Source organism: Patagioenas fasciata, chromosome W (genome assembly GCF_037038585.1).
Source record: "Patagioenas fasciata isolate bPatFas1 chromosome W, bPatFas1.hap1, whole genome shotgun sequence".
In the NCBI taxonomy this organism is placed as follows: Eukaryota; Metazoa; Chordata; class Aves; order Columbiformes; family Columbidae; genus Patagioenas; species Patagioenas fasciata.
The window spans coordinates 50,472,835-50,489,824 of record NC_092559.1 but is presented as its reverse complement, the minus strand read 5'-3'; positions in this window follow the sequence as shown (position 1 = coordinate 50,489,824).

The following is a 16,990-nucleotide window of genomic DNA, read 5'->3' as shown; positions in this document are numbered from 1 at the left end:
AGGTCAAAGGAACAGCCAGAAGTCACAGATGCAACGTAAAGAGCAAATTTATTTTTGTTACCTCACTATCAGGGGATGTCCGAAACAGCACTTAAGCTCCTGTGCAGAGGTCACACAAGCAGAGACACAGGCGCTGCGGAATTCAGCCCCTAGTGAAGATCAATGAGCCTGTTCATTTTGGCCTGTATATAGGTATTCATGCAGGTGCAGTTTACCACACTGCAGAATTCAGCCTTATGTGTTTTTCTACACCCCAGCTGCAGTCACTTGAGTGTAGTATTTACAGTTCTCCTCATCTGTCTTCTGTTATTCCCATACATTCCACCCCCTCACTCAAGATGCTGCTTCTGCTGGGGCCAGCAAACCCAGAGGTGTCCATTTGTGCTTGTGAGGTGTAGCACAGAGCAATTTACAGAGGCACACAATAAACACATACAGAAAAAGTAATAAACATATCTCTACAATAATGCTTTAAATCACTTGTCCCATTCATTTTGTCAAGGAATTAAAGGAGTCATTCAGCCAGGCATTATCAGTAGATTGTTTCATTTGATGCATTAAGTCCTGAAGATGTTACATGTTATCTTCCATGCTGATTGATTCATCAGTTATGTTGAAGCAACACATGCCTTCAAAAATGAAGCAGCTTTTAGAGCCATTAACTACTCAGAAAAAATAGCAATGAGAAACATTAATATCAAAATCACTTAGCATAGTATACTTCTGTAATACAGCTACTGGAGTTGTCATGCTAATAAAATACATTGTTAAAAGATCTGCAGCTGTTAGTCTTCCCTTAATACAAAAGGTAGATGAGGCTAACCAAATCTATTTACATATTGGTCTTCCAGAAACATATCCTGGGAATATGATTGTAATACAAGATTGCAAAACATGACGAACCAGCTTGTGATAGGGAAGGAAATCAGGGCTGTCATCACCTTCTAGTAATACATATGTGTTGCTCCATCTCCTGCAACTAATGTTACTCTGGGTCTGATAACCTCATGTGAGGTTATTACCCACACAGTTTGGAGAGCTCTGGGTTGCACTTTTTCAGATTGAACTTCAATGTGATGTTGCATTCTCAGCACCAATAACACTGTTCCAATGTTGTCTCCTCTAGATAAGGTACAGGCATTTATCGAAGATACCTGAAATACAAGAACCTGAGAATCTGATATTAGCAAAGGATGTAACATAAGAGGAGAAGTTGGGGTACAAAACCATACAGCATTCTCGGGAGTTATTATATGATTTTTTTATATCTAGATCAATAGGCTGCAGTCCCACTTCACAATCCATTGGCGTGAATAATTCCATTTCCCCTGTAGTTAATCCTGACAGATTCCTCTGATTATTACCTGCTATTGGTTTTTAATGTTGGCAGGGAAGAGATAGGCAAAAGTAGTATTAAGCAAATCAAAAAGGATTTCAGAGCTTTGGGACAGCTGGTCAGTGGCTCAGGTGCTCAAGTGATTTTTTCCTCCACCCTTTCAATTGCGGGCAGGAGTACAGAATGGAACAGGCAGGCCTAGCAAATCAACACATGGCTAAGTGACTGGTGTCATCAATGGAACTTTGGGTTTTTCGACCATGGGAAAGTCAGTCCTTCACCAGGTCTCTTAACACATGATGAAATGCATCTCTCACAGAAGGGGAAAAGGGTGTTTGCTCAGGGGCTAGCAAGACTGATTGATAGGGCTTTAAACTAGATTGGAAGGGGGAAGGGAGCAGTAGTAGGCAGGTTAGTGATGAGCAGAGGGATGGCACACCAAAGTTTGAGGAGATGCTTGGCAGTGAGATTCCTCAGACTGTGCCACAAGGTGAAGGGCACAGTCAACAACACTTGAAGTGCTTCTATACTATATGCATACAGAATAAGAAAAAAGCAAGATGAACTAGAAGCCTTGGCCCAGTCCCAGGGTTATGATATAACTGGCATTAGCAAAACCTGGTGGGATGAATGCTGTGACTGGTGCACCATGATGGATAACTACAGGCTATTCAGAAGGGATAGGCAAGGTGGGATAGGCAAGGTAGGAGAGGCAGGGGGGGTGGCACTGTGTGTAGCAGAGGGGCTGGAGTGCATGGAGCTGGCAATTGGCGATGGCAAAGTTGAGAGCCTCTGGGTAAGGATTAAGGATCAGACAAATAAAGCGAATGTCATCATGGGTGTCTACTACAGGCCACCCAGCCAGGATGATGACACTGATGAGTTATTCTTTAAGGAACTAAGTGAAACCTCCAAATCATCTGCCCTTGTCCTTATGGGGGATTTCAACTTACCAGAATATCATACAACTGGCACCAACAGGTCCAGAACTTTCCTGAAGCATCTGGATGATAACTTCTTGGTGCAGGTACTAAGGGAACTGACCAGGAAAGGCACCTTCCTAGATTTAATTCTCACTAACAGAGAGAGTCTCATGGGAGATGTGATGACCGGTGGCTCCCTTGTCCATAGCAACCATGAAGAAGTCAGGTTTAAAATCTTTGCTAATGGAATGAAAACTTCTGGCAAGACCTTAACACTAGATGTGAGGAGAGCAGACTTCAGGCTGCTCAGAGAATTACTTAGTAAGATTCCCTGGGAAGAAGCTTTTGAAGGTGTTGGGGTCCATCAGCGTTGGTAGTTTTTTTAAGTACCACCTACTAAGAGCACAGGACCAGGCCATTCCAAAATGCCAAAAATCTAGCAGGCGAGGTAAAAAGCCAGATTGGTTGAGCAGGGATCTTCTTCTTGAAATACAGCAAAAAAAGTGGAAGTGGTCAGTGGAAGCAAGGTCAGGAAACATGAGAGGACTACAGAGATGCTGCTCGCCATTGCAGGGAGGAAATTCGTGCTGCCAAAGCTCAACTAGAATAGAAGCTGGCCAATACTGTGAAGGGCACTCGAATCCTCCCAGCCAAACCAGCAGCAGTTTGGTCCAGGTTCCAGAGGAGGGAAGGGCTTGAGCCACAGCCAGGCCAAGAACTCCTTCCAGGAGATCCACGAGGAAGCAGAACGGCACACTGAATGCTGATGGCTTGTGGGCGCAGGGACTCTCATGCATAGTTTTCCTACTGTATGCAATTTGACTACGAGTCAACCACTTGTTTCTATAAATACGACAGCCTGGATGAGCCCACTTTGAGCTCTCCCTGCTAAATAAGTGAGCTGTATGGCAATGGTTTTACTACTCATGGGTCAGTGGATGAGCCCAATTCAAGTTCAATATTAATCATTTAGCTTACGTAGATGCACACCAAATGTAATGGATTATTTAGAGATATAAGATTGTATGATTTTTAGTGTACTCTCTGATTCATGTTACTTGGTAGACTAGATTTGCTAAAATTTTAAGCTTGTATTTACCAAAAGCAACTGCAGACTACACTAAATGCCTGCAAGATAAAGTCTAGCTTGCATTTTGCTGGAAAAAATGGAACTGAGTGGGAAAACAACAATCCAAGGCTAATGCAGAAACATTACAGATATCTGCAAAGCGGGGCCTATTTTGCACTCCACTGAGAAGGATTTATCCAGACAAAATGGCGCCTTCAAGGATATGGACCAGAAAACAATGTCTACAACTGAACAAAACAGACGTCTGCATGGAGTCAGGGAAAAAGGGTCCAATGGGGAGCAAAGGACCTGGTGGTAAAATTTTGCTATTGGACTGGATCTTGGTGTGAATGGTCTGTAAAGATATAAAAGTTTGTAGTTTTCTATGCTTGGGCGGACCTCTGCGCAGGTACCCAACTTGAGCCAGCCCTTCAGCTATTTTTCTCCATTAAAGTTTTTTCTTGAGAATTTTTTTTCCTGAAAGTCTACTCTGCATGCGGTTACGGGTCTCCCATGAAAGTTTGCCTTCAGAACTCTATGTACATGCTCCAGAGTGAACAGTTATCAGGAGAAGAAGAATCTCGAATGTTTGCATCACAACGGATATAAGCCTTGCCTGAAAATTTACCTCCGGAGCTTCAAAACAGCCCCTGGAGTGAATGGTTATCAGGGAAAGAAGACACCTGAAAGTTTGCTTCATGAATGGATACAGGCACCTGGAGAAAAGGTAAGCAGCATTTGGCTTGGTATATCTTCCTCAAGCAGTAAATAATAGAGCAAACCCGCCACCGAACTCTTTAAGGTCGTGATTCTCTTTAAGAAATCTAAACATTGTTCTGCAGCAAGCAGAACCCTAAAATCAGTCCCCTGCAACACCAGCATACAGCTGGGTAAACACACAGTGCAGTGAGTGAGCAATTGGCTGACGAGCAGGGTTCAAAACATTCTAGTAAATGTCAGGCTGGCAACCAGACACTAGCAGAGTTCCACAGGGATCCATCTTAGGGCCAATGCTCTTTAATGTCTTCATAAATTACTTGGACACAGGACTTGAGGGATTGCTTAGCAAGTTTGCCAATGACACAAAACTGGGGGGAACTGTTGACACTCTCGAGAGCAGAGAGGCTCTGCAGAGGGATCTGAACAAATTGGAGAACTGGGCAATCACCAACCACATGAAGTTCAACAAGAGCAAGTGCCAGATTTTGCACCTGGGATATAGCAACCATGACTGTACATACAGATAGGGGGACGAGATGCTGGAAAGCAGCTCTGCAGAGAGGGATCTGGGGGTACTGGTCGATCGCAAGTTGAACATGAGCCAACAGTGTGCCCTGGCAGCCAAGAGGGCCAACCCTGTCCTGGGGTGCATCAAGCAGAGCATTGCCAGCCGCTCGAAGGAGGTGATTGTCCTGCTCTACTCTGCACTGGTGCAACCTCACCTAGAGTATCACAAAATCACAAAATGTTAGGGATTGGAAGGGACCTCAAAAGATCATTTAGTCCAATCCCTCTGCCGGAGCAGGAACACCTAGATGAGATTACACAGGAATGTGTCCAGGCAGGTTTTGAATGTCTCCAGAGTAGAAGGCTCCACAACCCTCCTGGGCAACCTGTTCCAGTGTTCTGTCACCCTCACTGTGAAGAAGTTTCTTCTCATATTTAAGTGGAATCTCCAATGTTCCAGTTTGCACCCATTTCCCTGTGGGAACAGCAGTTCCAGCTAAAGGGCCTTGGACAGATTATACAGAAGTATGGTTTTTATGAGTGTAAGAAGTGATTGCCCAGGCCAGTGAGAATGATTTCTCAGGTTGGAAAACCACCACCATATGTATGATGTGTGAATGTCCTTGGGCCTGGTCTGTGAATGAGTGGGAACGTAACTGAAACAAAAGTAATATCAGTGTGATGTGTTTTTAATAACAATTATTGGAAAAACATCTTATGTAACATCTTAGTCCAACTCCATATCTGTAAATCCTATAAATTGTCACTGACTAAAAAAGAAGGCCTCAGCCTAGCTTAGCTCGCTGCTCTGTTTGGCTCAGCACTCCTTCCTGAACAAGATCTCTGATTATGCGTGTATCTCTGTCTGCGTCCTTGTGGAGGGGTTTCGTTAGATGGAGATATGTTGTTGAATTAGTCAGGCCCAAAGGAATCTCAAGGCCACTTTGAGAAGCTGAGAACAGAATCTACTGTGAGAAAGAGGGGCGTTTCTTCATTAACAGGGCCTCAGCATGGCGTGAGTCGTCGGACCTATCATCGGTGGGGCTCCAGCGTGTGGACTGCCCGTGATACTCATTTAGCGAATCCATGCCTGGAGCGTGGACGCGTGATTAGAGAATAGGTGCGTATATAAGGAGGCTTGTTTCTGTAATAAATGGCTTTGTATGAATCACATTGAATCGGAATGCTGAGTCCTTTATCGCTCCAACAAATGGTGACCCCGACGTGATACTCCGAACGGCGTCTCACTAAGATCAGGGAAAAGCCTGGAGCGGCCCAGCCAGAGGCGGATCATTTGGACTGAGTACCGGGCGGAGGCGTACAGACATTCCGCAGATAAATTTGTTGAAGAAGTCCCCGGAAAAGATGAGCAGCTGGGAGCAGGAGGAGGGAAGAGTGAAGTTATGGGGCAAAACATATCCTCTGAGGAACAAGCCATAGTTAAACTCCTCCTGCATATTCTCTCTATGAGAGGACTTAAATATGAAGAAAGTAACATATGTAGACTGTTGGTTTGGTGTAGAACTAACGGCTACCCAGTAGAAGCTGAGAAGGTTTTTAAAATTGAACTTTGGAACGATATAGGGCAGAAATTATGGGATAAGGTCAGCAATGGAAATAAAGAAGCTAAATCATTAGTAACTACATGGAAGCTTATAATTTCCACCTTAAAAGACTTTAAGGCTGAACGGTCTGCTGCTGTTGGAGTTTTTGTAGCGTTGCAGCTTGATAAGAATCCTGAAAGTCGCTGTGAAGCTTACTCGGTTCGTGTCTTTGATACCCTCCCTACTCCATCCCCTGCTGTGCTTTCAGCACCCCCGATAGCTCAGCAGTCCGGGGCGGGGGGAGGAAAAATGCCGAGCGGGTGGCCTCCTACACTATTACCCAACCCTGATGAGAACAGCAAGTCCAAAGGATTGGAATCAGACAACTTGCCCAAAGAACCTGTGAAAGCTGAGAATGCTAAAGTTGCAGACAAGTCCTTTTGCCAACTTGTATCTGCTTTTACTGCCTTTTAACCCTCCAACTTCCATGAGAGAGCAGAAGGAGTCGCCGGATAAGAACTGGGCAAAAGAACTGTGTGAAAGATCAGATCAGCTATTAGCGAGTGAATCCAACAGTCAGCAATATCAAGCTATGAGAAAGGTGCCTGAAACCAACAAAGCAGCCAAATCATTTGCAACTATTAATCAGGGTCCCAATGAGAATTACATGCAATTTATTGACCACCTTCAAGAGACCATCAATAAGCAGGTTGAAAACTTAGAAGTTAAGGAAGCAGTGGGGTTGAAATTAGCAGTAGAGAATGCTAATGTTTGCTATCAGCATGTTATTTGCGAGTTTTACAGTACATATTATGTGTTCCTGTGTACTGCCTCTCTGAAAATCAAGCAGCTTGTCAGGAATGTGAGTTAATTGTTTCACTAGTTGTTTTTAAGTGCGCCGTAAAGCCTTCTCCCCCCTTTTCCCACTCATGCTGCAAGCAGCCCTGTGCTTTCCCCCCTCCCTCCCTCTTCTCAAGGTTTTTACTTGCAAGATGTGGTCAGGAATGATTGTTTTCAGTTGTGTTCCTAAAAAATCGGTATTGGGAGGTGTTTTAAAACATAGGAAAGCACTCGGACAAGAAATCATTAAATCTTTTCAGACAGTTTTACAGGCGGGGCGATTTGAACTTCAACAAGCTGAGAGAGAATTAACTGATAACACACAGGTCAGAAAACTTGTTAGTCTGCAAGATGCTTTCCTTATTAACCTGTTTTCTTTGTGGGTATCTGTTTAAGCATGTTTCAGTTTTGGTAAGTCTTTGTTATATGGCACGATAAGTTCACAGACTGTTAAATCATGAGAATCCGTTGACTCAAAATGTGCATTTTGTGATAATACAGAAGATCATGAGTAATTTAGTTCTTTACTGCATGAATGTGATGGTAAAATTTTGTGTGTAGTAGCTGTTATTTTTCTTTCTAGCACGCTAGCTTTATTTTGGTATCCAAACTTGCGCAACTCTGTGATAGTCTGTGTCTCATCTCGATGTGCTGGATTTGGCTCTTTTGTATGCACACCAAGTGCATCCTGGTTTTGGGATAACAGTTGTAGCGCACCAGATGAGACACTAATAAAAGTCTTGCCCGAACCAGCTTGCTGCGGCGGGGGGGGGTGGGTGCCGATGGGGCTCCACCGCGCACTGACCTGTTTTGTCAGGGAGACCCAGCAGCACCTCTGCCTGGCTGGGCAGTAAGCCGTTCAAAGGTGCAATGCAAAAATTGAGAGATTGTCTTAAATTGGTGTAACTGTGATCCATCTGCATATTTGAACTTGGTATTTGGTTTTCATATCTCAGCTCAGTATTTTAGTTTGCATATTTGTATTTGGTACCAAAAGAATTTTGTTTGGGGAGATAATTAAAAAATGGGAACTGGTTCCACTGCTAAAATTTCACTGCTAAAATTCCACCTTGCTCCCCCTTAGGATGCATCCTTGCGCATTAGAGTAATTGCTTATATTGTCATCTAGTAATTTTGAGACCAGAAAAGAATTTAACTTGTTAAACTCTGATTTGCACTGAAAAAAAAAAAAAAAGAAAAAAAGAAAGAAAAAAGGAAAAAAAAAAAAAAAGAAACAAACAAACACCTAAATGCTATGTTGGATGTGAACTTGGTATTGTATGAAGTTGTATTTAAAAGTTGCTAGCATATGAACTGATTTGGATCTAGGAAAATGGAAAAATGGATTGATGTTTAATATACTGTATTTTGACATCTGTAAATTGTCAAAGGTAAATGGCGGTGAGGAATGTAATAACTGTTGAGCTAATTGGAATTGTGTATAAAACTCAGCTCACTGTAACCGAGGAGTTTGCCAGAGCCTCCCACTTCGTACCAGCAATTACGCCACCTGTGTGGCCTTGGCTACATCTGAACTGCAGCAAGAAGACAAAGAAGAAAAAAAAAAAAAAGGAAAAATCTTTTTGCCCACTGTTAAGAAGAGAAAAGGGGGGCTTTACTCCCCTCGCTCTGTCTTTTTTTTCCTGGAGTATTGTCATCCATCCTTGTTGTGACACTGTGTTGCTTCTCGGCTTTGTATCAGGGGTTGTTGGTGCTGTTTCTTTTTTCTTCCGTCTTGTTTCCTAGGTTTTGGCATATCTGGGGAGAGAGCTCATCATTTTACCTCCTTGCTGAAGTCAGTTTTTTCACACTGGTCTGCTTTGGGGAGATCAGAGTGCTCAGTGCTTCTCTGGGTCAGAGTGGTACTGATTTGGGTGCGGAGTGGAGCCAGGTTGGTTTGATGTGGAGTTCAAACTGATTTGTTTTCATGCTGAGCTGAAGATTCCGCCATCTCAGATATGGGCGAGAGGGAGGTTTTATTCCCCCCTCCAGCAATGTTACTGCTAGAGAACTGTAATACTGTAATGCTGCATGAAGGAGTCTGAGGGTGAAATTTAAAGGCATTACAAGTAGGTCCACAGTTCTAATGAAGCTGGGAAATCAAACAAAAATTTTTTTTTTAATAGACTTATTCTGTGGTAACTGGTTGTAAGACACTTCTTTGTAAATTCACCGTGCTAGTTTTTGAGGCCATGAGAGAGAACGAAAGAAAGGCCGTTCTTTGAGACCAATAGAATGTTTTAATACATGAATTCCTGTACTTGCCAGAAAGCCCTATACCTCTCTTGGGTCAGGATTTGTTAAGTAAATTGTAAGCTCAAATAATATTTTCTGAGAATTCTGTTTAGTTGGATGGCCTACAAGAAGCTGCTTGGATGGTGCAGATCTGCTTGCTGCAAGTGAGAAATCTCCAAGGAAATTTCGAATGCTGTATTTCCACTAGTATTAACAGCCAATGTTTCAATAAAGCCAACACTACACTGATAGATCTGAAACAGGACTTCGATCCGGTAAGGGAAATCAATATCCAATAAATATGACAGCCAAAATGGAGTTAGAAACTTTGATGAATAAATTTATGACAACCTTACAGGCTGACTGCATTCGATTGGACTTGCAGATTTTTCTATGAAATAACCTGTGGCTATTGTGGGACAGTATGATGAGATTGCTAGCAGATTGATATACTGACTGTTATATACCAATTGTCACTCTGATCAAGAAAATGCAGGGAATGAATTTAAGTCTTAATAGGCCATGATCCTTTCGTCATATATGTACTAGTTGTGAAATTTAATTCTGATTTTTTTGTTTGTTTGTAATCTATGTCTTTGTAAATTGCGCTAGCTGGTTTTCTTAACAGCACAACTTTTGGCATGCATAAACGTAAATTGCTGCAGAACCTGCAAGTCTTTAACATCAGGTCATAGGCCATACTTGTATTTGGTCTGATCCTACATACTTGCACAGTTCTTGTTGATGGTTCTGGGAAGTCTCATAAAGCTGTAGTGGTTTGGTGTGAAGATAACGATTGGCATCATTCTGTAAAAATTGTTGAAGGTTCAAGCCAATTAGCAGAACTTGGCGCAGCTTTAAATTACTTAGAGCTTTTTAAGGAGGAACCTCTAAATTTGATTTGTGATTTTGAGTACATAGTCAAGATCCAACATACGTATCTGATTCCGAACTTTTTGTTTGTTTGTTTGTTGGTTTAAAAAAAAAAAAGGGGGGGGGAAGTAGGGGAAACACCACAAAACCAATTGTCAAAAGCATTGTAAGCATTGTACGTGATGAAATACTTTGCAAGTATGACCCAAAACCATGCTAAATCAGAAAGAACCTACATTAGTTATGGTCAAATCACTAGTCAATGGAAAAAGCCACATCAATTGATAACCTGGGGAAAAGGTTATGTTTGTGTCATTACAGGCCAAGGATTGAAGTAGATTCCTGCAAAATGGGTGGCGTTTCTTCATTAACAGGGCCTCAGCATGGCGTGAGTCGTCGGACCTATCATCGGTGGGGCTCCAGCGTGTGGACTGCCCATGATGCTCATTTAGCGAATCCATGCTTGGAGCGTGGACGCGTGATTAGAGAATAGTTGCGTATATAAGGAGGCTTGTTTCTGTAATAAATGGCTTTGCGTGATTCACATTGAATCGGAATGCTGAGTCCTTTATCGGTCCAACACGTCCTGGTGTGCGTTGTTTATAATCGCCGCATTGCCCCTTGTCTTATCATTGGTTGTCACTGAAAAGAGCCTGGCTCCATCCTTGTGAAATAAATAACTTACACTATTTCTATGGATAAACAATGTTTAATCCAATTCCTTAATTGTATTCCTTAAACATGTGTTCATTAGAGCATAAGCAAAACAGCGCTGAGTGCGCGGGGGATTCGCTCCGCCCAACACGCACACCTTTTAACAATAAGAAGTGTGCTTAAATACAGTAAGGTATTACATATTCATAATAACCCCAGGAATGCCTATACATATTCATAACCTTTCCCCACTTCTTATTAAAATGAGTCTCAGATAACCATTTTCATAGTCTCCTCCTTGACCCTCCCCTGTTGTGCCTGCGCAGTGTCACTTGGTGATTTTGAGGACGGATCTTTGAGGGTCTTTGGATGAAGGCTCCTTCAGCTTCGTCACAGTGAACTTTTTACCTTTGGCTCATTATGATGAATTGGTTGGAACCCAAGCTGCCAAGTCAACCGAAATCAGATCGGTGCCCCTTTTTTACTGTAAATCTTGGCTATCTTGTCTCCTCAAGGTTACAGCTGGTGCTGTAAAACTTCTTATCTTGGCATTTGATGAGGTTCTGTTTTTTTCTTAACACAATTGGTTACATACAGTTCTAAACTAGATATTCATTATGTGGCTTAAAGTGTTAGTTCGTTAGTAGGCCCTTATTATGTGGTTCGTTAACCCTTAAAATGTTAGTTCCCTCTGTCAATATAACTTCATAAACAAGTTTCATAACTTTTTACATAGAACTTAACCACCTTTTCCTTTTTCCAGGTTCAGAGCCCGTGCCTCATTTGGTTATATCTGTAAACATTAAACATCTTAGCATGAATCACAACTGCATTTCTCACACTCGTGACACTCACCCTTTACATATTTCTAAACATTAATGACGTCTCCCCTCAGTCTCCTCTTCTCCAAGCTAAAGAGATCCAGCTCCCTCGGCCTTTCCTTGTAAGGGAGGTGCTCCACTCCCTTAATCATCTTTTTGTCTCTGTGTACTCTGAGTACTGTGTGCAGTTCTGGGCACCACAGTATAAAAAAGATATTAAGATGCTAGAGAGTGTCCAGAAGAGGGTTACAACGTTGGTGAAGGGTTCGAAGAGGAAGCCGTATGAGGAGTGGCTAAAGTCACTTGGTTTGTTCAACCTGGAGAAAAGGAGACTCAGAGGAGACCTCATCGTGGTCTACAGCTTCCTCACAAGGGAAGGTGGAAGGGTAGGTGTTGTGTATTGATAAGGATCGTGGCTGAAAACATTGTGGCAAAAATAGTTCAGCCAGCCACCACCACTGGAGGTGATACATTCATTGTAGGGGGAACTGCAATTTACACATCAACGACAAGCTAAGGAGCCGCAGATCAGGCCAGCTGACCCATACCGGAGGTGGAGGATGTGCTGGAGGGCACATAGCCCCATCTCCTGATATGCCCAGCTCAGCAAACAAAGGGGAAAAGCTGAGACCCCTCAACGTAGCCCAGGGCTTGTCCATACTTGTCCATCTTTCGCAGTCACCACTTTCCCCCCTAGACTTTTCTCTACTTGGAGAGCTATAGAAAAGCTCACCTAAAATAGCACTGGTAGGGAATCCAGCACCCTGAGGACCCTCAGCCTACCAGCTTCGCCAAAGGGAATCCACCCTCAGGACTCTTCAGCCCAGCATCCTCGCCGAAGGGAACTGAACCAGACATTGGAGGATGTTGCGCTCCTGAACTGCAAACCCCAGCATCCTCGTCGTGGAACACCGAGGCCGCACCTCATCATATAAATCCTGTCATCCACACTGTGGGGCCGTATGAGACTGGATCCTTCACTCTTTTCTTTCTTCCTTTTTCTCTGCTCTCTTCTTTTTTCTATACCCCCATTTCTTTGTCTCTCCTTCCGTATATATATTACTCTCTTTCTCTCTCCCTTATACCCTATTTTTCCTTCCCTCTCTACCACTGTCTTTCTCTCTTTCCCTTTTGAATATATAAGGATAACACCATCTTTAAGCTCTGTTGCTGGATTCTGGTTAAATTTCATATTATAGCTACTGATGGTTGCCAATATATCGCTCGTAGTAGGACTTTCGCTGTTAATGTGTTGATAAGTTCTGTTATACTTTTGCCAAGTCACTATTCGCTGTAACCAATATTCCAACATGTACTTTTAGTAAAACTCACAATTGAATTGGACCCCAGGAGTGATTGTCTGTCATTCACTTCACATAACTGTGCAGAATTAACCCAGAGTTAACTCACACCTGGTCTCATTTGTTGAGTCAGGGCATGTGTCACATTTAGAGTTAACTCATCCCATCTGTTGGGACGGGACAGTAGGCACTAAATTCTTCTCTTTAGTGAGCAATGACAGATCCTGAGGGAATGGCAGGAAGATGTGCCAGGGGAGGGTTTGGCTAGACATTAGGAAAAGGTTCTTCACCCAGAGGGTGGTGGAGCACTGGAACAGGCTCCCCAGGGGGGTAGTCATGGCTCCAAGCTTGACAGTATTCAAGAAGAGACTGGACCAAGCCCTCAGACACATGGTGTGAACTGTGGGGTTGTCGTGTACAGGGACAGGAGTTGAACTCGATGGTCCTTATGGGTCCCTTCCAACTGTATCCACAGCAGTGTGTACATATTGCCACCCCCCTAGCTGGGGGCAAGGGTCCCATATAATCAACCTGCCAGGTATTCAAGGTCTACCGACCCCATTTTACCTTTCCCCATGGCCTACATAATGCCCTTAAATGTAACTGTGTACAAGTAGCACAGTGATCTGAACATGTTTTACAAGTATATAATATTATAGCAAAGGGGTTTGATTGTGAGCAATGTCCCATGCATGTGCAGTATAAGCTGATCTATGTCCACATTTAGAGTTTGAGCATGCAGCTCAGCAGAGGTCATATTATCTACTTCCTTACTGTTTTGTGACTCAAGTGTATCAACTTCATTGTACTCTTCTATTAACCCTTCATAACAGGAAGGAAGCCTCTTCCACAGAAGATGTAGGGATAAAAGTTCTCCAATGCCCTAAAAATTGTAAAAAGGCATGTAATTGTTTTACTGCAGCTGGTACAAAAAAACTACTGGACTGTGTACTGTACTTTATCTGGTATTTCTCTAATCTGTGTGGGAGATTTGGGGGATTTTCTTGAAAATAATGTGTGGATGGGTTTCTATTAGATGGAGAATTGTTATTAAACTAGTCAGGCCCAAAGGAATTTCAAGGCCACCTTGGAAAGCTGAAAACACAACGTAAATCAACAGACCTATTATCAGTGAGACTCGGGCGTGTGGACAGCTTGTGAACATAGACAATATCCAATCAGCTAATGCATGCTTGGAGCGTGGACGCGTGATCAGGAAATAACTGCATATATAAGGAGGCTTGTTTCTCTAATAAATGGCTTTGCTTGAATTCATATTGGATTGTGTGGAGTCCATGATTTTTCGTCCTCGCAAATCTGTCCATGCCAAACTATTCCTAAAAATAGTACAGGTCCCATGATGCCTGACTTTGCTTCCACTGACTATCTGAGAAGATCCTCTCTGTTAGTGAGCAGCAATTCTAGGAAGGCACCTTTCCTTGTCGGTTCCCTTAGTACCTGTACCAAGAAATTATCATCCAGATGGTTTAGAAATCTTCTGGACCTGTGTGTACTAGTTGTATGATATTCCTAGTTTTCATCTGGCAAGTCCTCCATAAGGACAAGGGCAGATGACTTAGAATTTTCCTTTAGTTCCTTAAAGAATAACTCATCATTGTCATCATCCTAGCTGTGTGGCCTATAGTAGACTCCCACGACAACATCTGCTTTGTTTGTCTGTCCCTTAATCCTTACCCAGAGGCTTCAAGACTTCAATTCGGGCTGCAGCATTTTTAGTTCTTTCAATACTGAATAATCTTTTTTTGCAAAGATTTTTATATGAGTCTAATGTAGGTCCAAAAAGAGCTTCCTCCTTAATTCAATTCTCATTCAAAGCATAAAGTATCAGTGACACCCCACTAAGCAGTAAATCAGAACCTGAAGGATTAATACTCCATAGACATTGCTATAGCTGTTCACAAGTCAAAGCATCTAAAACATTTGAAAATACTGATGAACCACTTCACATTCATTTTGAATCCAGCATGTGCAAGCACACAGAAGAGGAAATAAATCTACAATTTAACTTGTGTGTAATTCAGCAATTCTTCTTTAAGTAAGTGAAACTGCAGAAGTGTTTCACTACTTTGCCTAGTATTTTAAAAGGTGGTTTGATTTAAGCTACATACTTCAAGCATCTTCCATTTCACAGTTGCAGTGTTTGTGCTGTCTGTGGCAGAGATCATTTCCCCTTTGATTCCTGCAAAATGTTCCCTCATTTTTAAAATGCATAACCTGACACGGTACACATGTTCAGCAAGTAACATTTAAGAATATGCTTTCTGCAGTATGCACACATGGCAGACTCCTCCAGTCTCTCCAGAAACCAGTATGCTAGTGTCTGGTTATGTTTAATAATGCCTGTGAGTAATGCCACATGTTAGCAATTCTGTCCTCAGTCAGCAGCTGGAGTAAGTGTGCAAAGAGCAGATGAAGCCGGCATCGGAGTTCAGTTAATGAACAAACAGGTCATCAAGTGACACCGGTTTGGTTTAGAGCCAGTGACAGCACTCTGCCTTGTCACGTGGGAAGGTCAGAAAGCAGTTTTCCCAAACCTTCCCCTGCAGTAACTAACTATCTGCTTGAAGACATCTGTACTTTAAAAAAAAATAAAAAAAGACCACATTCAACACAAAGGTTGGTATGCAGTAATGTTGTGTTAATCAGCAAGGAAAAAACATTCTGTGCAGGAGTTAACCTTCTTCACATGTCCTTCTGAAGGTCTCCCAACAGTTTCAGGACAGAAGAAAGAAGTGTAATCTCCACAAAACCTCTTATTATTTGTACTGGGCGATAGCTCAGCCAGAGACAAGACAAGAAAGTGGGGTGCAGGAACAGATGAAGAACACCTCCTCCTCCAGCCAGGGTTCTGGCTACTCATTAACAAGTTTACTGAATAACAAACTAATTTTCAATAAATCACTTACTGTTTAACTCTCTTAACATGACATTTGTTAAAGACATTTGTACCCTTCTAGTTTAAGGGAACTAAGTTAAGCCATGCTGTCTCACAGTTACTACAGGACTGAGTGAACACGAGGACAGTTTCTGGAGCAGTATGCAAAGCCACAGCAAGTTTTATTTCATTGCTGAACCAGGACTGACCCAATCTCTATATTTACAGCATTTCTAAGTGGAAGAGGATGGATTTGACTCCCACTGTCTCACCTCTCCCCCATGCAGAAGGTTGCTAAGTGTGAAGCTCACACACACAAAGGTTTTGGCTTGCCATAATCATGAGTGGAAGTAGTCAGCAGGACAGAACTAGCAGGGGGGATGAGACTTTATGCCAGTTCATTGGGTTAGACTTTTGTGGGGGTAGTATGTTGGGACTAGTCATTGGAAACTAAGGGTAGTGATTAGGAGACTATATATAGTGGTATTAGTCCATAGGAATTTTTGGGGGCATATGAGAACTGTGCTCATTCTAAGCCTCCTTGCATTCATTCATAGATTAGTCCTAGCGTAAGTAGGAGGATGAGGGTGGAAGCTCAGATGAGTGTGGTGATAGGGGATAGAAGTTGGGCGGCTCATGGGAGGGGGAGAAGAAGGGCAATTTCTAGGTCAAAAAGAAGGAATAGGATTGCCACTAAGGAAGAATCGGATTGAAAATGGGATCCGAGTGGGTCACAGCCGCATTCATATGAGGATAGTTTTTCTGAGTCTGGGTTTGTTTCGGCGAGTCAGAAGTTTAGTGTGGTTAGGATAATACATAAGGTGAGGGACAAGGTGAGTATAAATGTGATTATGTTAATTGCTCTTCTCTGGGGTTGCACCAGATTTTAAAGATTGGAAGTCAATTGTAATTAATATACTATAAGAGCAGGTTCCTCATCAATAGATAGTTATGTAGAGGAATAATCAGATAATGTCTACAAAATATCAATATCAGGCTGCTGCTTCAAACCCAAAGTGATGGTTCGATGTGAAGTGGAATTTAACTAGTTGTAAAAGGCAGGCTGATAGGAAGGAGGATCCAATGATTACATGGAGGCAATGGAATCCTGTAGTGATGAAGATTGAGCCGTATACTCCATCAGCAATAGAAAAGGGTGCTTCATAGTACTCTATTGCTTGAAGTACTGTGAAGTAGAATCCTAGTAAAATTGTTAGGGCAAGTGCATGGATTACCTGTTTTCAGTTACTTTCTGTAATGTTCATGTCACA